We start from the raw sequence: 21,420 nt of genomic DNA on the forward strand, positions 1-21,420 counted from the left end.
AAGCTTAGGCCATCTGTTTCCCGGGGGTGGGAGAGGAGTGGGGCTTGGCAGTCAGAGCCATCACTCTGGATACCCCCAACCCTGGGTCTGGACCAAGAGCCTGGCCCAGAAATGGCCCTCGGGTGATGGTGGGACATCTAGGAAGGTGAGGGCTGCGACGCCCGCTCTCTCCCAGCCCCACTGCCCCACCTTGCCGCTTGGCCACTGCCAGCTCAGTCAACCCAGTGGCCCACCGCATCTCAGCCCCTCACTGAGCTGGGCTCTGCCCCTTTTTCTCCTCCCTGCTGCATGTGGGGGCCTTGGGCCTGGAGCCCTCCCTGAGACACCCAGAGCCCACCCTCCTGCCACAGAAAGGAAACTCGGGCCAGAGGGAAAAGAGACTTGTTTGAGTCCAAGTCCACGCCCTTCACTCATTCATTCAACAGACCCACTAAACACGCCCTGACACCAGCATTCTTCTGGGCACGGGGGAGCAGACATGAGGTTCCTGCTCTGCTCTCTGGCAGCTCAAGGCCAGTAATAGGGACAACTGATCAATGAGGAAAAGCACCCGAACTCTTCTGCTGCTCTTCCAGCTGAAGAGCGGGGAGGAAAAGAAAACAGGCAGGCTCAGCAGAAGGGTCTAGGGGAATATTAGGGTGACCAGTCACTCTGATGTGTCTGGGACTGTCCTGGGTTCAGCATTAAAAGTTTTCTGGGAAAGCCCTAGTCCTGGCCAAACCAGGATGTCAGCTGATGGCTACTTTACGTGGGGCACACCTGAGCTGAGCCCCAAGCTGGGGAACTCGATTCGAGGGTCTGGGACCCTGAGTGAGGGGGTGGCCTCTGGAGGGAGTCGGAGACAGATCACATAGGGCCTGCCAGGCTCTGGAAGGAAGCGGGGGGTTATCTGATCACAGAGTCAAACTTCATTGCAGTCAGAGAGCCATCGCAGGGAGCAGCTTATACAGAACTAGAAAGAAACTCACTAAGGCTGGCGGCCTGGGGCAAGGACACAGGCCTGGGTGCCCGAAGCTGGTAGGGACTAGATATTGCCATGTCTCTGAAGCTTCCTGAGGGAGTGGGGACTTCAGGCCAAGGGCATTGGAGCCACTGAAGAGTATAAGAAGGGCTTAATATGGTCAAGCAAGAATTCAAGTCAGAAACTCTAAGGCCCCAGGCTGGTCATGGCTCCATGAAAGGTCCCTCTTGCCACCCCCAGAACACCATCCACCACTGTCCTCACCCCCAAATGTGAAAGACTCATCATCATTCCAGGGCCAGCCCAAATGCCTCTTCCTTTGCAGGTCTTCCTTGACTTGCTGAGAGGCAAGCGTAACCATGCCTTACTCTGGACCCCTCCATGCTGAGGACCCCAGGGATGGGTTTTATGGGAACCCTCATGACAGTGGCCACACTGCCAGCTCGCACACTTTGTCACACTGGATCCTCAAAGCTATCTGACCTCGCTCCACATCCTGGGTGTAGACACAGAGGCTCAGAGAAGGGAAGTGGTTTGCTTGAGACCACACAGCATTTGGTGGTTGCAGTCAGTTCAGAACTATGGTACTTCTGAGTTTGGAGTCCCTGGGGCTCTGCCCTCAGGAGCGTGGGATGGCAAGAAGCAGGGAATGGCCCGCTATCTTCCCGTGGAGGGATGGATGGCTTGCCACTGTCAACGCAGGCTGCATGGGATGGGCTGTGGGGTGTGGCAGCCCTATGGGGAAAGCAGGCCATACTGGGAGTTTTGCAGGGGAAGTCTCCCAGATCAATTACTGAATTTCCAGGCAGCCTGACCTTGAGCGCTGGCAGGCAGGAGAGGCTGAGGGGGGCTGGTCGGCGGCCAATCTAGGAGCAGCTGCTCAGCCTCCCCCAATAGGGGGTACCCAGAGAATCCAGGAGACAGTGTGGTGGAGGTGCAAAATGCCACCAGCACCTCACATTTGTTTGCTTGACGTGGTGAGCATCTCTGTTAGGGTGCAATAAGCCTTCCTCAGCCCTCGCTGCAGAAGGAGTTCATTAGGCCAGCCTTCTGGGTAGGAAGATGCAAGCAGTTATTTCTCTTGGAGCCTCAGTCTCCCGACCTGTAAAATGGGGATCTTTGTCCCAGTTCTACTAACATTGCGGGGTTTCTTTGAGGCTTGCATTAAATCACACTTCAAGATGGGCTTTGGGGCATGTCCAGCCTGGAGCAGAGTCCACAGTGTGGTCAGAAGGCCAGGTGGCTCTGTAGCTGCAGGAGACTCGGAGGGGTTTGGAGACCACAGAACACACTGACTTTGACTCCTCAGGGCATGTGTGTGATGACCCTTAACACCAAGGGACTTTCTAAATGGTGCTCAGAGATCGGGGGCAGTGGGGGTGGGCAGGCCGCCTAGCCTGGGATGCCACCTCCCAGGCATCACATGGGAGAACTGTGAGCCCCAGGGAGAAGCAGAGCCTCCCCTGCCCTCCCAAGGTCACCTCAAGCAAACGCCTGACATGGTTTGCAGTGCAAACAGTTGGACTCTTCTACAGCAAGTGGGAGCTGGGGTGGAGGAGTGGAGGGCTGAGAGGCTGCCTTCTGCTTCCTCATTCTCCTCCTGCCCCTCAGCACTCTTTCCTTATCCTCGTACCAATTAGAAATTCATCTGGGTTAGTGGATCGATTAGATGATTTAATCCATGTACAGTGTTAACAATAGCACCCGACACAGTAAAAACTGAGTGTTGGAGGTTTATTACTGTTATTTTCAGTTCTATTGCTATAATGCTCTTCTGTCCAAACGCAAATACCACAGGTAGGATAAATTGGTATCAGTTACTCCCACCTTAGTATGAATTAGTTAAAAAGCTACTTTGCTTCCCTGCTCAACCTGATCTAAGGTCAGCTTCTCTCCGGATGAGGGCAAATTTGGAGCTTGTTGTGTGTGTGTTGCAGGGGGCAGATGAGAGGGTGGAGCATAATAAGCAAGTTCTGGGCCACTCAGCAACAGATCTCAGGGTGAACCCTAGGTCTTTCTAGCCTGGGTGGATAAGTTGGAGAGAGAGTGGAGAAAAGTCTTCAAGGGCTTCAGAGTCTGCCTCTTGTTCTCAACCAAACCAAGTGTCTAGTTTGGGAGCAGGGAAATCCTGCTCCTTTTGGATTTCCAAAAGGAGGCAGGAACGTGACACCTTGGAGCATAGACCCCTCCCCAAGACAGGCAGCGGGGAGGAATAAAGGGTTTGAGCCTTACTAGAGCCTGGATGGTTGCTCTCCATGGTGCTGGGCACCGTGGGGAGAGACTGGGGAGAGATGAAGGGCTTGGGGAGTGATGATGGGCAAACAGAGTGGGAAATGAAGCCCTTTAGATGGCAAATGAGTTTAGCAGAAATGAGATGGGCAGAGGCAGTGATGAGGTTGGCAACACTAGGCGAAGGTGAGCTGAGTCTCCAGTAGGCCTCTGTGGAAAGGCTGCCAGGGGTCACTCTCGTCCCCCACCCTCAGAAGCTGGCCAGGCTGCAGGGCCCAGTGTCCAAACCTCCAGACCCACCCAGAACCAAGAAGACACAGAGGGAGGTTGGTGCCGGCTTTGGATTGACAAGATCAACAAGAGTGGTGGGGTCAAGTTGAAGCACGAGGGACTGTGGTCATACTTATAAAAGAAACTCTTGGCGAGCACAGGGAATGAACTGGGAAGTCTGGAGTCCTAAAAACAAGTGGCTGTCCCTCCCAGAGGAGCCAGTCCCAGCTCTGCCTTCAGGCCGGGAGCAAAGCCTTGCTAAGAGTGTTCAGTTGTGGGAGAATTTGTCACCAGAAGCAGGTCTGTGTCCCTCTTGTGCGGGCACTGTCCCTCCCTATCCAAATGCCCAGGGAAAGCCTTGCTTTGGGCGTCCGCATGTGAATCTGTGAAATGGGGATAAAAGCACCCACATTACCAGGCCATATGAGAATTCAAATGGAATCAAGGGCCATTCGCTGTCCACCCTCAGCTAGGCCACCATTGCCAAGGGCAGGGCTGAAAGAAGCCCTCGTCTGGCCAATGGCTTGGACAATATTTGCTGGGTGAACAGCCAGTCACAGGCCTCACACCACCCTAGACCTGGCATCCGATTTTCCTGATTTCCCTACCTTCTGTTCCTTTTTCCTTTCTGCCCTTCCTGGAGGGGCCGAGCAAGCTGGGGAAGGGTGGCCAGCCCCCTACATTCATTGGGCCTCAGTTTCCCTGTCTGCACAACAGCTGTGCTGAACCAGAGAACCTTACAGACCCTCCAAGGGCCAGTGCCGGGGAGAGATTATCTCAGATTCTGCCAAACCTTCACAGGCCATCTCTGCCCAGGACACTGCCCACAACTCACCCTGCCCAGCTCTTTTTCCAACCTTCTTTCCAGTTCTCAACCCTGTTGATCGGGGAGGATGCACGCATGTGTGTGTCTGTGCCTCTGACCCTCGGAGTCCTGAGGGCTCCACGGATGCCCTGAGTCAGTCAGGCTAGCAGAGGGATGACGTGCGGGCAGCACAAACCTGGGGCCTGAGTGCAGGGGTGCAGCCTGCCCTGCCTGGCATGGTGGGGCCTGAGGGAGGACACTCCTGGGTATGGCCAGAAGGAAAGAGCGATGGGGCTGGCTGGGGCTCTTGGGGACAAGGGAACAGGGAACTCCTTTCCAAAGGTTCTCAAGGAGGGGCAGGCTGTCCAGGAGCCTCACTAATGCCACAGGGAAGCCAGTCTGATAGGGGAGACCCAGGCCTGCTCTGGGGCCCCATCTGAGGATGCCATGACCCTGCCCTCACCTCTACCTCTCAAACTCTAACGCTCTCCACCTGTCTTCAAGGCCTTCCCAGGCCTCCTCTTCTCCTCACTGCCAGGCCTCCAGTCATGGGGAGCCTCTCCCCTCTCCAGCATTGCCCTGAGGGCCCCTGCCTGGAGTCATCACTCTATAGTGACTGGTGAGCCACCCTCTCCGTGGCCTAAATAGCAATCCTCGAGCCCCTTCTAGAGCCGGCTGACTTCGGGTCCCACACTCTGAGAGTTTTCAAGTCTGTGAGGTGATTCCTGAGCTATCCAGTGCGCATGTCCTCGCCTGTCACACGCATGTATGTATACAGCACACGTGGGCGTCAACACACATACAAGTGACTCCGATATTTCAACAGCCACCCTCCCCCCCACCAAGGGGCACACACGTCCTGTGCTTGAAAATAAAATGGGCGTCCCAGTGGGTCCTGGCCCAGTTTGGGACAGGCCAGAGCCCTGCAGGCGGGAAGGGACAGGCCTCTGGAGGAAGCTGGGAGGCCTGGGGTCATCTCCCTCCAGCTGACAGCCCTTTGGAAGACCTGTCTCACCTCCATCAGCACCAAGCTGGGGGCTAAGACTGCCCCCATGGCATCAGGAAGTCCTTCCTCCCACCTAGCTGAAACTAAACCAGTTCCCTAGCCCTTCAGTCGGCTGACAGAGCGGGCGGCACTGAGGGCCCCGCAGTCCTGCTGTGGAAGACACAGAGGTTTGTTAGGTTACCTGAGAACTTTGTGCCGGGGGCAGTAAGAAGGAAGTAGCTTTGGTGTCTCCCAGGGGTGGGGATGAAGGCTGCCAGTGTCCCCGGGCAACTGAAAGCATGGCAACTCCCCATGGTCTGTTTTCCCCAGAGAAACAGGAAACCCCACCACCTGCCTCACCACCCGGCCCAGCGAATGTCTCTCTGCAGTCCCTGGGTGTGGTGGGGCCCCTGCTATGGACTTTGGGCCTGTCTCCAGCACCCACTTAACCCCTCGGGACTTCAGCTATGTCCCCACTCCAAGCTCCATCCTGAAAGGGCAATGGTATCTTGAGCTGTTTCTCTGCCCACCTTCTCTCAGAAAACCTCTCCCTGAGGCAACCTCCCCGGACCCTGGCCCTCACCACAGTGCTTGGAATCCCGCCATTAGGGATTCCTCCTCTGGTTCAGGCATTCTGTGCATGGGGTTCCTGGGCCCCAAACCTCAGGGGCCAAAGCCGGAGGGTCCAGTAGGGGATGAGAAAGCCTCTATCACCCTCAGCATGGCTATCAGCAGAGCACGGCAGAAACAACCTGAGAGTCCTGGCCAAGGGAGACACCGAGGCCACGGGGTGAGGTCAACTGGACAGGGAGGCCCAGGGAGGGCCCAGGAGGGGCAAGCCGGGGTCTCTCTGTGGGGCCTTTCGGGCGGGTTAGGGCAGGGCTGAGGCAGGCCTTGGCCTGGGTCCTCGACACTGAGGATTTGCTGGGGAAGGTGGGGAGATGCCGTGGAGCCTTCTCTGGGAGACTGACCCAGATTTCTCTCCCTCTCTCAGCCACACAGGAACACCGAGCGTGTGTGTGCGTGTGTGTATGCATGTGTGTGTGTATTCTCAGCCCTGGCAGGCGGAAGGGTGGGAAGGGAGGAGGCTTGCTGAAAGCTCTGGGAAATGAGAGAGAAATCCTCCCCAAATCCCTTGCTGCTGTCGTTAATAGCTGAAATACGCTCTTGACAACAAGGTAAGAGGCCCTGAGTCCTCAGGTCTGCCCTTGCTGCCCAGAGCCAAAGCCCCAGCTGAGCCACAACCCGACCCTCTGACTCTCCGGACCTCTCTTTTCTGGGCACGTTGGTGCTGCTCTGGGAGGCGCTGAACTCCCCATCATGGGGACTATGTAAGGTGGGGAGGGGGAGCCTCCCTGTTAGGATCCCATGGCAGGCACTTAGAGATGGGTGGGGAACATGAAAAAGGGATGGACAGCCCTCTCAGCCTGAGCTGTCCCCGTGATGCCCACCTCCCCCTAACAGTGTCTGTGCCCAGAAGTTCACACCTGAGCACTCAGGGCCGGAAATTGGGAGTGACAGGCTGCATAGAGCCGGGCCCAGGCCTGCTAGCAGTGGGTTCGGGAGCTCTCCAGGTCCAGTGGGAAGAAAAGGGTGTGTCCTGTGGGGTGCTGGCTGTGTCCGGGAGCTCTCACATCCTCATACAGAGGTGGCTTTGTACTCCCAAGGACACCCTCTTCATTCATCTGGACATCCAGCCATATACATAGATAACAGGGGCACACCTATGACATGAACACAGAGGCCTGGGTGTACCGACAGAAGCAAGCCTGCACATGCATGAACGTGAGCTGCACACACAGGTGGACAGGTGTGTGTCCATGCTTGTACATGTGTGAAGCTGGGCCAGGCCGTGCCTGGTTCCCTCATGGGCTGCTCTGGGCCCCAGGAGTCAGGTGGGAGAAATTCTCCCCCAAGCCTGGCCACCAGGTGCTCAAGACAAATCTGGGAAAACCTTCTGGCAGTAAGTCTCCAGAGGGAAGTCTTGTCCTCTGCCAGCCTTCTGGGGTTCCTTGTCTGACCTCTGCCCTTCCGGAGCCTTGTACCACCTCCAGTCCAGCCAGGCATACTCTCCACCCCACCTGATGACACCCTGACTCTGCCCTGGACCCCAAGAGCGAAGGGACTCGTCCTCTCCAAGGACCCCGATATCCCTCTGAAGGGCGGGAAGTACCCTACCTCAGCCACTGCTTGAGTGTGAGTGAGCTGGGGTGGGGTCCCACCACCATGGGGACCTCAATGTCCCTCCTCCACTGAGGACCCCGCTGGAGGGGCTGCACAGAGGGCTGGGAGCGCTGGCTGCTGGGAGGTACGGCTCAGAGGAACGCAGCTCTGGTCTGGGAGCGTCTGGTTCCTGAGCCCAAGGCAGCCTGCCAGTGCGTGCAGTCAGAGGGCCCTTGGTCCTCACATGGCCTCCCCCAGGCTGCCTCAGACACCATGCTAGGGAACAGCATCCCCTGCCCCATGGACGCTAGCCTAACACACACCACCCCACACTGGGCAGGAAAGGAGATATACTGAACTTCCCGGCAATGTGCCCTGGGCCTGTGACCACTTGTAGATGCCCTGGCCTTTAGGGACTGTCCTCACAGGCTCTCCAGGGGTAGGGGTGAACCTACCCTCCCAATGGCTCCCATGACTAGCCCCACCCCTCCTCAAGCAGGCCCACCCACCTGCGTGTTTTATAATCGATCTTGCCATCTGAGCGCGACCTGCTCACTCAGACTCAGAGCTTTGTACAGGCTGTTCCCTTTGGCTGGAGTCCCCTTCCCTCTTCCTCAGCTTGAAAGTACCACCTTCTCCTGGCTGCCTTCCTCCCGTGTCCTGCCCACGATCAGAGTCTGCTCTGGTACTGCCTCCCCTGGGCAAGTTTTAGCCTGGTCAGGTCAGGTTCAGCTTTTGTCCCCCACAGGCCGTGTGCACCCAGGGTGGGGCTGAGAGCCCATCATCTCAGCATGCTGAAGGCCCTCCATAGGGCCTGGGGTCCGAGTACATAGTGGTAGGCAAGTGTTTGTCCAACAAAAGAATTGGCCTCCTTGCCAAGTTCCAGAATGAGCTGAGATGCAGCTTCGAAAATCTCTTTGCGGGGCGGGGGGATGTAACCCAGCAGGTAGGTCTGCCTCTGTCGGCATCAGGCAACCTTGTAATCAGATGCTGGGGCCTCATGTGGAAAACGCCATGGGCGGGGCATACAGTGCACGAGACCCGAGACCCCAGTCTGCAGAGAGCACACAGGGCTCCCTGGGCAATGGGTGCTCTCCAGAGAACCATGGAAGAGGAACCATCTGCTGAATGAAGCGCTCAGAGGACTGTGCTGTTGACACCATGACCCTCACTTGCCAATTATGCTGGCTGCTGTGGGCCCCGCACTGGGCGTGGCAGGGGGACCAAGGAAGACATGACCGTTTCCTGTCCTGGGGAGCCCAGGAAGGAGAGAGGCAGGGGAGGAAATGACTTGATGGACTACAGCTGGAGGCAGAGAGAGGGCAGCTCAGCAGGGGCTTGGGTGTGTTCAATTTCCTTGTACCTCAGTTTTCCTCATCTGTAAAATGGGGATGATAAATGTATTTACCCCATAGGGTTGTTTTGAAGATCCGATTCTTGTAAGATGCTTTTAACAGAACCCACCACAGGATAAATAGTCCAGAAGCAAGAGTGGCCCCTAAAGCTAGTTTTACCATTAGTGCCAAGCAGCCCTACACTAGGAACGCATCAAACAGGCAGGCTGGTATCTAGGCGCTGGGGAGATATCAAGGCAGAGTAACTACTCCCTGGATGATGGTTGGCTTGGCTTCATCTGCTCAAGGAACCGAAGGATGTGGAGGGACACTGAGGGAAGAAGTTCTTGGAGTGGAGGGAAGAGGGGAGCCTGAGGTGGTGGACAAGGAGACTCCCAGGGGTCTGAGAGGGCTCATCCTAGCCCTCCTGTTTGAAACAGCGCACGGCCGTGTGCAGTGACCTGCAGGAAGGGGCTGTGCTTCCCTTATCATGGAGGCTAGCACCTTTGGGAGTATGCAGATATGACTGTGGCAGGCCTGGGGGGGATTCTCCCAGCTGGCACAGGGCAGAAGGCTGAGGAGCTGCTCTCCTGCCTCTAGCTCCCTGGGAAGGCTTCCAGAGAATCTTCCCTGGCTGTCTTGCGTGGACACCTATGGGCTTTCCCCGGGGGGTGCAGAGGCCACTCTTCAATGGAAGCCAGCCTAGCAGAACAGTGAGGGGTGAGGGGCCATGGAATGGAGAAGCCAGCCTGGGAAGTTAGCTCCCGGGGGATGGGATGAGGGCAGCTCTAGAGGACCATGATCAAGGACAGCAAGTCCCTGGGGGAGAAGGGGAGCGCTGCTGACCTTCTACTCAGCCCTCCGCCTTTCCTCCTCCCTACCTAAGGCCAATCCCCCATCAGCCTTGTCAGTGTGACATTAACAGGCTGACATGAATAAGCCGGAGCGTCTCCACTTGTCTGCCAGATCGGGCCTCAGCCATGGAGGAATTGCTAATTACAGCCACAATAAAGAAATATCAATGATGGACATCAATATTATTGCCTCCTGCGGCCCTGCCTGTTGATGTAGACGAGAGATGGCAAGAGCCCTGGGGCCATCTCTCCATGTGGAGAAGCACAGGCCAGCAGGATTCATTCATGAAATTAGAGCCTGTTTCCTCTGGGCAAGCTCCCCTCCACCCGGGGCCACAGGGTGCGGTTGGGGGCCAAGGGTCCCTGGGCAGGGAGGAGGAGGTAGTGCTCTTGCTCGAAGCCCTGGTTCACTGAGTGACTTCAGGTGTGTCTCTTTGCCTCTGCAGACCTGTTTCCTCATCAGCCAAATGAGTATGATAATTCTAGTCCCGCTTATCTTGTGCAAGGTGGAAGAGAGAATGAACTTGCAAAAGCAAGATTTAGTAGGGTGACGCTCAGACCTTCTGTGCAAATATAAGATTTTATGGGTTGGATAAAACCAGTGGGGTAGCTGAGGGGCTGGGGTGGGCGGACACTGACAAAGGGACAGACATGTCCCAGCTCAGTGAACTCTCAGAAGCAAATGTCCTTCCCACCCTCCCAGCCCCACATCGATCAATCAAAACTCGGTGGAAACCAAACACGCTGAAGTCAGAAGACAGGCAAAGCCTGATTCACGCATACAGCAGGCCGGCTGCCATCTGGTATCCCCGAGCCCCTGAGCCGGCGAGGCTTCAAGGCTGTCAAAACCCTGTGTGCCATGCCAGGCACAGGCAGAACTCACACACTGGGGCAGCCATCCCCCTGAAAGGATGTCACACGTACCCTCTAGCCCTGAGAACCAGAGATCAGGGCAGAGTGGAGAAGCATCTTCAAAGGCAACCCAGAGAGCTGGCAAGCTGCACCGTCCGTGCCAGAGTGTGTCTGCACACAGACACGGGCACACCCAGAACACACTTGTGGCCAAGTTCATAAACCAGCGTGCACGGGCTAGAAAACAGGAAGCGTGCATGCACGCGCAGGCAGCGTCTTAGGTCCAAAGCCCAGGTCCTTCCTAGTCCATGGAAACCTCTCCCCACTGAGAAGGAAATAAAAAGCCCCAAGTGGCCCTCCAGACACGTGTGGCCCCTCAAGCTGTGGCCAAGCCAAGCAGCAGCGATTAGGTGGCTGGGAAGTGAAGCCCAGCATGGCCTGAATATTTCACGGGGGATTCTGCTTCACAGAAAATCCCTTCTTCGCCTCCGTGCATGTCAGGGTGTAATTACCCATTAGGTAGCAGAGCAGAAGCCTGGGAGAGTGGGCACACAGCTCTGGGTCCGGGCCTCTAGCTCTGCCCCTACGCTGGGCCTCTAGCTCTGCCCCTACGCTGGGCCTCGTCTAGCCTGGCAGGGCCCATCCCATCTCTCCCCTACACCCAAGGGAGGGACAAGCAGATGCCATTTGGGGACACAAGGTGTCCAGGCCTATGGTCACCTCTGCCCGAGGTCCTCAGACTCTGGCCCCAGCTAAGGAAGTACCGAAGTTCTCCATCCTTTTGCCCACCCTGCTTGGGCTCTCACTGCGGGGGCTGCTGGCTTCTCACTCCCTCATCGTCCCCTTCCCTCAAGCTCCTTACAGTTCCCTGGGCAAATGGCAGAGAAGAGCAAGAGAGAAGATGGAGAGAAGGTAAGCACAGGAGGAAGGGAGAAAGGGCATGTCGGCTGGGCCCTGGGGCCCCCCTTACAGTGCTTGCCCACCAGGGTGGGGAAAGCGGGGAGGGTCTCACACATTCCTGCTTTTGTTTCCCTCCAGGAGGACTCTTTTTGCCCTAGAAAATGTCCACTGGGACTCAGTAAGCTCAAGTGGTATCTCCTCCAGGAAGCCCTCCAGGACCCCTCTCTGGGTCAGGAGCCTTCTCTGTCTCCTACAACCCCCACATTTCCCTCCACCACTGTTCTGTAATCAAAGGCTGAAAACTTAGGGGCCGGAGAGGAGATGACCGAGAGTGAAGGGGAACAGTGATGCCATCGGAAGGGGTGGGACCTGAGCATGGAGAGCACCTGTCCGGACTGAGGCAGAGATGCCGAGTCAGCCCAGGGCCCAGGGATCCCGGCCCCAGGACAGACATGAAAGCACAGAAAGCACAAGGACAGACACGCATGTGCTCCTAGAGGCATCTCCCATAATTGCCAAAAAAGAGGATATAATCCGAATGCCCATGAATGAATGCTTAAACAAGATATGGTATCTTCTTAATATTGGACCATAAAAAGGAATACTGATACATGTTACAGTGTGGATAAACTTTGAAAACAGTATCTTAAGGGAAAGCTGTCAGACCCAACAGGGGACCTGGTACATGATTTCATCCATATGAAGTGTGCAGACTAGGCGAGTCCCAAGAAAGGAAGGAAGATAGATAAGTGTTTGCCAGGGCCTGGGGCATGGCGGGGTGGGGAGTAACCACTAATGGGTACAGGGTTCCCTTGTAGGGTGATGGGCAAGGCTCTGAAATGAGAACAATCATTGTTGTACCCTCTTGTGAATATACTAAAAAAAAAGACTGAATGGTACACTTTAAAATGGTGAGCGTTATGGGATGTGAATTATATCTCCATTGTAAAAAACCAAATTGTTTGAAATGGAACAAAAACCACGCGCCAGCCACATCCCTGGTTGGGGCCTCCAATTTTTGTCCTCCAGTTCACACATCAGGGTCTCCCACAAGAATGGAGAATTGGTCCTCCCTAAGGCCCCTCTGTGGTCCCCAGAGCCAGCACCCAAGAGTCGGTTCTTGAGCCAAAACCGTGACCAAAGAAGCACATGAACGCAGGCCACGTTCTGTGCTTCCCAAAGCCTGCCTCTGGGGGCTCTGGCCCAGAGTCCCAGCCATGTCTCAGGTCAAGCCACTGGGGTCCAGCTTCAGGCTGGCCTGTCCTGAGGTCACACCGCCAGCTGGAGACAGAACGGGGCAGAGAAGCCAGGCCTCTTGACAGGGAGGAGGCATGACCCAAAGCAGCCAGTGGCTAGCCCCTTGTAGGACAAACAGTGCCGGTGCCCCTGTGGCTGCTTCCTGCCTCAAGGGTCCCCAGTTTCCCTGGGCCTCAGAATGGAGTCCTCCTGCTCCATCTGGCCTCAGTCTCCTTTGGAGCCCCAAAGACAGTTCAGCCACCGCGGGGAGGCCCCTCGCCTCACTCCCTCATCAGCACACCCAGCCAGCCTGCGACTCTTCCCATAATCCTAGGCGTAGTGGCACCATGACCTGGACACCGAGTTTCCTTCGAGCTGGAAGGGTGTCTGGGAGTCTCAGGGTCTGATTGCCAGCAACTGGGTACAAGACCAGGGGAGGCAGGCAGAGGAGAGCAGCAGAGGGAAAAGACAGGGAGGAAGAGAGGAGATGAGGGAGAAGCTGGTCTCAACTCCAGGATCCCAGGAAGGCTGTCAGAGTCCAGAGAGTGAAGAATGGTTGTATGGCCGGTCACCTTTAGGCTCATGATATCCCCCAAAGACACAGATCAGTCCCCTTGTGCAGAGTGAAGTAAAGGGGGAAGGAAGCCCTTCTGGGAGAGAAAGGCTAGCTTTAGACACCCAGTGACATCTTTCTTTATCCCCCGCCCTCCTGCACCAATGGGCTGGGAGGCTGCCAGGTACTTACCTGGGGCCTCACATTGAGTCCTGACCCTGCTCTCACACTGAGCCCTTATCCCGATCACACACTGAACACTAATCCTAGTCACACATTGAGCCCTGACCCTAGTCACACACTGAGTCCTCAGCCTGGTTGAAGACTGAGCTCCGACCTAGCCCTGACCCTGGTCGCTCATTGAGTGCTGACCCTGCTCTCACACTGAGCCCTAATCCCAGTCACAAACCGAGTCCTGACCCTGGTCATACACTGAAATTGACCCTGCTCACACCTAGCCCTGACCCTGGCAGGGTAGACTGGCTGCCAAAGACTAGAAGAGGTTCCAGACACCTCAGCCTCTCTCCCATGACTGCTCCTCAGCACTAGGTGACAGATTCGGTCTATGGGTGTCAGAGACAATTCCCAGCTCCAAGTGATTGCTGCCAACAGTTGCCCAACATAGTTAACGGGTGGCTGATTTCCTGACCTTCTCAAGGCCAAGCTTGAGAATGCGACCAGCCTCTTCTGCTTCCAGGACAGAGCAAGCGTCTAATAGATGTCAGCTCCTCTACGAGCCCCAGCCCCAGGCTTCCTAGAGTAGCTGCCATCCCGCAACCCACCCCACCACCTGGATCCAGCTCCACCTCCCTCTCTTTCCCAAGGGCCCAGAAGAAAGCTGTGAATTGCTGTGTCCCTGCCTCTTCCTCTATCACCCCTCCCCATTCCTGGCCTTTCCCAGCCCAGATACACATCACACCGGCCCCCATTCTGTGTCCTCAGCTGGCTGTCGGCTAATCCCTGCAGAGGTGTTAACTGATAATTAAGATGTTAGCTGTAAACTTAACGTGTGATTCCCTGCCAGGAGTATTCTGGTTTTAACAGGTTCCTCTTCAAAATGGGAAAACCTTCAAGACCCAGCCAAATGGCAGACGGGGAAGCAGAGTGGGGTGGGGGGATGTATTTTGCACCTGGAGCCCTTCCAGCCTTCCTGGAAACCGCTCCCTTTTGCCTCTCCCTTCACCTGGGTGGACAGAACATGAGAACTGCCTCCCAGTCTCAGCTCTACCTCCTAAGAGTTGGTGCCATTGGACACCAATTCATCACAGATGAATTCTCACAGAGCCTCAGTTTCCTCATCTGCAAATGGGTATACGGAATACCACCCCTGCAGAACTATGAGGGCACACAGGAGGCCCTCCAGACTTGAGAGCTCCCATCCTCCCTAACTTCCCTTTCCCTCTTCTCTCGCTGAAGGCAACTGTGTCAGCTTCCACTCCTGCCCCCACACCCTCCACCCCCCATCAGTGACCAAGCCTCCATTCTCTTGACTTCCCAAATGTCTCCCCAGGCACAGATCAGTGGGACCAAATGATGGCCATGGAGCTACAGAGCAGAGAGGAAAACTTACTCGGTGATTTATCAAATCAACAGGCTGTCACCTGGGGAAAAAAATACTTGGATCCCTACCTCAAACCACACACACAAAAACATCCCAGATGAACTACAGATTTACGTATTTTTAAATCTCAAGAACAATTAGGAAACAATGTAAAACAACATTTTTGATTCTTTGTAGTTGGGGAAGACCGGAAATTGTAAAGGTCAAGAGTGCCCGACCTGACCACGGGAGAGTTTTCAACATGCAAGGGGTTAAGAAAAGCTCTGTAAACTTAAGTGACAAAAACCCCCACAAAACTGTGAAAAAATATTTGCAACATATGACAGATAAAGGGTTAAATCCCTTAACCCTTATAAATCAATTTGTTCCTGCAAGTCAATAAGATGCATTTCACACATCCGCCCCCTCCCCATCACTGAAACCAAGGTCATCTGTGATCTCCCAAAGCTAATGCATGATCAATGTTCCTCTGCATCTTACTTGACTTCATGCTTGAAGCATGTCTTGCCCTTGGCTTCCAGGACCTCATACCTCACTGGTTGCCCTTTCTTATTCACCCTTTTTGGTTCCTCCCCCAACTTCTAACTGAAGGAGGCCCTCCAGCCAACCAAGTCTTTGGTGCTTCTCTTTTCTAGGTATATCCACTCCCTTGATGCTCTCAACTGATCTCAAGGCTTGAAATACTACTTTTACGCTGATAATCCCAGATTTGTGTCTCCAGCTGCACTCCCCACCCCCCCCCCCCCAACTCCAAGCCTCATACATCCAACTGTCAACTCCACCTTTCTGGAATGTCTGCGGGTAGGACGCATTTTGCATGTCCCCAGCAGGGGCCTGCTCACCAGTGTGCCCGAGTGTGGTTTCATGCTCTTGGTTGAATGCCCTACTATTATCACTTCACAACTCTTAATACTTTTTTTTTTAATATTTTATTTATTTATTTGACAGACAGAGATCACAAGTAGGCAGAGAAGCAGGCAGAGAGAGAAGAGGAAGCAGGCTCTCCACAGAGCAGAGAGCCCGATGCGGGGCTCGATCCCAGGACCCTGAGATCATGACCTGAGCCGAAGGCAGAGGCCCCAGCCCACTGAACCACCCAGGCGCCCCTTAATACTTTTTTTAAAGAGAGGGCTACCCATTTTCGTTTTGCTCCAAGCCCCACACACTATGCAGCTTGTCCTGTCCACAGATGAGTTCCTCTCCTACCCTATACCAAACTCACTCCTCCTTATTGTCTGTCCAGTCTCCGTTGATGGCAGCCCCACCCCTCCAGCTACTTGGGCCCAAACCACTGGAGTCACTGTTATGGACTGAATGTGTGTGCCCCTCAAAATCATCAGCTGAAGCCCTAACCCCTAAATGTGGTCCTGGAAGGTGGGGACTTTGGGAGGTAATTAGGATGAGATGAGGTTGTGAGGGCGGGGCCTCCTGATGAGATTACTGTCCTTAGAAGAAGAAGTGACACCAGGGCTCTCTATGGGGGGAATAAGTTAGAGACCGGGTGGGGGGGTGGGGAGCACCCGGTGAGATGGTGGCTGTCTGCAAGCCAAGCAGAGGGGTCCTCACCGAGAATCTAGTCTGCCAACACCTTGATCTTGGACTTCCTGGTCTGCAGAAGTGTGAGGAATACATGTGCGTTGTTTAAGCCACCCAAGCCTGTGGTGTTTGCTTATGGCAGCCCGAGATGACTAAGGCAGTTGTCCTTGGCTCACTGTCTGTCTCTCACACACACTCCACCTCATCCAATCTGTCAGCAAATCTTATTGGCTCTACCACTAGCACGCACCCAGAACCCATCCACTTCTCCCCACCCCCACTGAGCCCCCCTCCCACTCCAAGACCCTGCCATATCTCTTCCCTAGATCATTACAACACCCTACTGACTGATCTCACTGCTTCCCTGGCCCCTTCAGGGCAGCCAAGGGGATCTGGGTAAAACGAAATTCAGATCCCATCATGCCACTATTCAGAACCTTCCATGACTCCTAGCTTTATCCTGAATAAAAGCCAAGGGTGGTCCATTTAGCCCTGAGTGTTCTGCTCCCGATCCCTCTCCGGCCATACCTCCCGCTCTCTCTCGCTCCCCATAACCCAGCCGCTCTGGCCTTCTAAGTGAGCCCCGACCAGACCCAGCCTGCCTGGCGCTCAAGGCTCCCACCCACGTGCTTCACTCCCTGGCTTCCTGCCGGTGCTGCCAGAGCGCCATCTCCCAGAGAGGCCTTCCTGACTAGCAGACCCAGTGGCCCAACCTTGCCCATCCCCTGCCCTGCTGTATTTTTCCCTCCCTCACACTTAACACTCAACACACACACTAGATTTCACTCATTTATCCGTTTCTCTGGGCTGTTTCTCCTCCACTAGAGCCAGAGTTCCAGGGAGCAGGTCTCTGTTGTCAGTGTTGTTCTCTGTTAGGCCTGTAACCAAAACACTGCCCCACCCGCAGGTGCTCTGTAAATGCATGCTGAATGAATGGACAGAAGAATAGAAAACCCAGCTGAGGATGGGCCATCAACTGGCGATTCACAGACGAAGGAAGGAAAACGGCCCCAAACGATTCGCAGATGAAGGAAGGAAAATGGCCCCAAACCGACAGAGATATGCTCCACCTCATTCGTAATCAAAGAAATGCCAAAGAAAAGCCATTTCACCTAACAGATAAGCAGAGACTTATGTGACTGCTAATGCCCACAGCTGGCAAGGATGAGGGGACAAGGCCTCTTGCGTGTGGGAAGTCGGCACAACCTTCTGGAGGTTGACCTGGCCGAACAGCTCACACCTGGAAAGGTGTGTGCCCTCTGGCCCCGCTGGTCCACTTCCAGAAACACTCCTGAAGGACCTGTAACAGAAGGGCATACGGGGTACCAATGCGGAGGCCCCTGAGGGAGATTGGCACACAGCCACACACTCACAACAATCTGAATGGCCACCGACAGGACCGAGACATATGTTAAACATCACCCAAACAATGGGCATAAAGGGATGGGGAAGAACTCTGGCATGATCTATACCGTATGTTGTCAGGTGAAAACTCGAGACAGAGCAGTGTCACTAGGATGAGCCTGTGTTTTTGCTTTTAAACTATGTTTCCGGGCGCCTGGGTGGCTCAGTGGGTTAAGCCATTGCCTTCGGCTCAGGTCGTGATCTCAGGGTCCTGGGATCGAGCCCCGCATCAGGCTCTCTGCTCGGCAGGGAGCCTGTTTCCCTCTCTCTCTCTCTCTCTGCCTGCCTCTCTGCCTACTTGTGATCTCTCTCTCTCTGTCAAATAAATAAATAAAATCTTTAAACTATGTTTCTAAGCACACAGAAGAAAGAGTCTGGAGGGACACATATTGAACTAGTTAGCAGTGTTTAGTCCTGGGGAGGAAGAGATGGTGGGAAAGGCTCACAGTTCAAAGCTCTAAATGCTTTGGGGTTGTTGGATAGGCAGGTAGAGGACACACAGAGAACATCACCTTACTGGTCAGAAAAATGACTCCACTCACCATGGGAAAACTTCCCGTGTCCTCAGTGTTGCAAGATGCAGAAAGAGGACATTCCAAGCCCTCCACTGTCTGGCCCTGTCTTATCCCTGTTGCCCCCAACCTCCACCCCACACCCCAAGCACTCTGGCTTCCAAGCTCGTGAAACAATTTTCTATTCTCAGTTCTTTTCACAGCTCCAGGCCTGTCTCACAGCTCTGTTCACAGGCACAGAGGCCAGGATATGGCCCCACCCCATGACCTCCTCAGCTGGGACTCTGCTATCAGAGAGCCACATGGGGGACAGCAAGGACCCTGAGACCACTCTCAATGGCTTTTGGGGGAACCCCCAGGTCTCCTGATTGTGACCTGAGCAGATTCCCCCCACGCCCAGCTCCAGGACATCTGTCATAGGCACTAGAGGCAGCTGAGCTAAGGGAACCAAAGTGGGCCCAGCAGGGAGGACTCACCAGAAGAAGAGGGGGACTTAGGGCTTCAGACAACTAGCATTGTCAGATTTAGCAAAAATTGTATAGCCAAAGCAGTATTGGGAATATACTTATGCTAAAATATGATTTGTTATCTGTCTGAAGCTGTAATTTAACTGGTCATTCTGTACATTTTTCTGGCAAGCCTAGCCCACAACCCATCCCACCTTTGGGGCTGAAAGCCTCCAGCTGGAGTGCCGAGGGGCAGCAGAGAAACTCCAAGTGGACTGAAAGTGAGCTGGGCTGCTCCTGGGGCCTGGGGGAGCACCTCGGCCCCCACAGGGAGTCCTGCCAAGAGCCGGGGCCTTCTGGAAGAAGAGCCGTCACTCAGGGAAGCACAAACACAAGGCTGGTGCACCACAAGGTGGTGCAGTGTTGTTGTGGCAGAGAGAAGCCAGAGTGACAGCAAAGGGACCCCCACAGACACAAAAGCTACCAGAGCCGAGGTACTTAGCTAGTGTGCGCAGGGCAAGAATTGGGCTTGCACTGAACAGACCACAGCTAGCAAGTGGGTCAGGGAACAATTGGGCTTATAGAATTATATATCCTAGGGCCTCTCAGTGCCCCTCAGTACCCCCAGAAGGCACTACTGCGGCCAGAGCCTTCGAACCCCACATGTGTCCCACACATCGCCCCTGCTGGGGGCTCATTCACCAAGGCCCAGCCTGCTTCTCGCTCCCAGAGCCCTCCCGCCAACACAGAGGCATGAGACAGTTGAAGCCCCCTTGCTCTCCCCCTACCTGGGTCAGACAGCGCCGGGAGGCAAACAGATCAGTGTCTGGGGGCCGGGGGAGCAGCAGCCTCTTGGTCGCAGTCCCAGCATGCACTGCAGTGAAGAGCAGGAAGGTTAGTGCAGCTAAGAGGGGCTTCTGCTGCTCAACCCAGGATGGCCAGTGTCTGCCTTCCCACTGCCCACAACACCACCCCTCCGCAAGCTCCCAGAAGGACCCCCCACCATCCATGCTGGTCCCCTGGCCCAGCCTGTGCGTCTCTGCCTGGCTGATCCCTCCTCCCCAGAGGAGGGGTCCCTGACCCCTCTCTTTGATTTAGGGTGCCCCTCCATCACACCATCCTTTGCCCTCCTCCAACACGCGGTCACAAGCTGCTGTTTCCTGTCCTCTCCTCCTTTCTCCGCCTGGGCCGCCTGACCCACATGAGTTTCCAACACCCTCTATATATGCCCCCCACCGCCCCCCCCCCCACCGGCCTCCTCCCTCCCTAGCGCCAACCACACCACCACCCTGCTGCTCCCTCTGTCCAGGGCCCCCACCTCCTCCTGATCCTCACAGGCCTGGCTCCTTCTCCTGATCCAGGTTCAGCTCAAGGCACCTCCTCAGAAAAGCCCTCCCTGACCTCCGTGTGCATGTCACACGACCCTGATTGACTGATCTGTCATTCGGGTTTCCCTGTCTCAGCAATCTCACGGAGAGCTTTTTTCCCAGGCAGGTTAATTGAGCTATAATTTACCTAGAGTAAAATTTACTCTTTCTAGTGCACAGTTCTGAGTTTTGACAGTTGCACACACAGCAGCCGTGTAACCACTACCACAATCAAGACAGAGAACAATTCTATCACAAATCTCCATGTGTCCCTTTGCTGCCAGCTCCCAACCAACCCCGGCCCCTAACAACCACTGATCTATTTTCTGTCTCTATAGTTTTGCCTTTTCCAGAATGTCAGACAAACAGAATCATCTCCATGTAGCCTTTTGAGTCTGGCTTTATTCATTTAGCATATAATGCATTTGTGATTTACCTTCGTTGTTTCTTTGTTATTCCCAGTTTCATTCTTTTTTTATTGCTGAGCAGTATTCAATTGTTCATCCATTTACTAGCTGAAGGACATTTGGGTTCTTTCCAGCTTGTGGTGACTATGAATAAAGCCGCTATCAATATTCACATACAGGTTTTTACATGAACATAGGTTGTTACTTCTCTTGGGTAAATAACTAGCAGTAGGATTGCTGGGTTATATGGTAAACATATTTTTAACTGTATAAGAAACTGCCAAACTGTTTTTTTGTTTATTTTTTGCCAAACCATTTTCTAAAGTGGCTGTACCATTTTACATTCCCTACAGCAACCCACTAGAGTTGTAGTTTGCTCTGTATCCTCACCTGGACTTGGCATTGCCCATTTTGTTGATGTCAGTGTAATAGACACGTAGTGGTGGCTCCCCGGTTTTAATTTTTCATGTACCTGATTTATTGTTTTCCTACCATCTCTATTTGAAATTATCATCTTAATTTAATTATTTATCTATTTTCCATTTCCCCTATCAGGACTTTGATGTCTACTCACCCAGCACTTAGCTTAGTATTTGGTGCTGGAGGACAATGATGATGGTGATGATAGGGATGATCGTAATGATGATGGTGATGGTGGTGATGATGGTGATGGTGGTGGTGATGATGGTGGTGGCGATGATAGGGATGATGGTGGTGATGGTGATGATGATGACGATGGTGGTGATGGTGATGATGATGGTGATGATGATGGTGGTGGTGATGATAGGGATGATGGTGCTGATGGTGATGGTGATGATGGTGATGGTGGTGATAGTAATGATGGTGATGGTGATGATAGGGATGATGGTGGTGATGATGGTGATGGTGATGATGATGGTGGTGATGATGGTGGTGGTGATGATAGGGATGATGGTGCTGATGGTGATGGTGATGATGATGGTGATGGTGGTGATAGTAATGATGGTGATGGTGATGATAGGGATGATGGTGGTGATGGTGATGGTGATGGTGGAGGTGGCAGCTG

At 54.3% G+C, this 21,420-nt stretch overlaps 1 protein-coding gene across 6 annotated transcripts in view; it reads right to left on the bottom strand.

Annotated features, from left to right (window-relative positions):
* Window positions 1-21,420, bottom strand: part of LINGO1 (leucine rich repeat and Ig domain containing 1) — a 190,933-nt gene that overhangs the window by 41,278 nt on the left and 128,235 nt on the right. For 5 of the 6 annotated variants that reach the window (XM_046010162.1, XM_046010159.1, XM_046010160.1 and 2 more), the window contains one exon: window positions 19,390-19,475. The exons of the other annotated variant lie outside the window; for it this stretch is intronic. The gene's annotated coding sequence lies outside the window, so the exon portion shown is untranslated. The remainder of the gene's footprint in view (window positions 1-19,389; window positions 19,476-21,420) is intronic. 6 annotated transcript variants of the gene reach the window in all.

The sequence above is a fragment of the Meles meles genome, chromosome 6, assembly GCF_922984935.1.
Source record: "Meles meles chromosome 6, mMelMel3.1 paternal haplotype, whole genome shotgun sequence".
NCBI lineage: Eukaryota > Metazoa > Chordata > Mammalia > Carnivora > Mustelidae > Meles > Meles meles.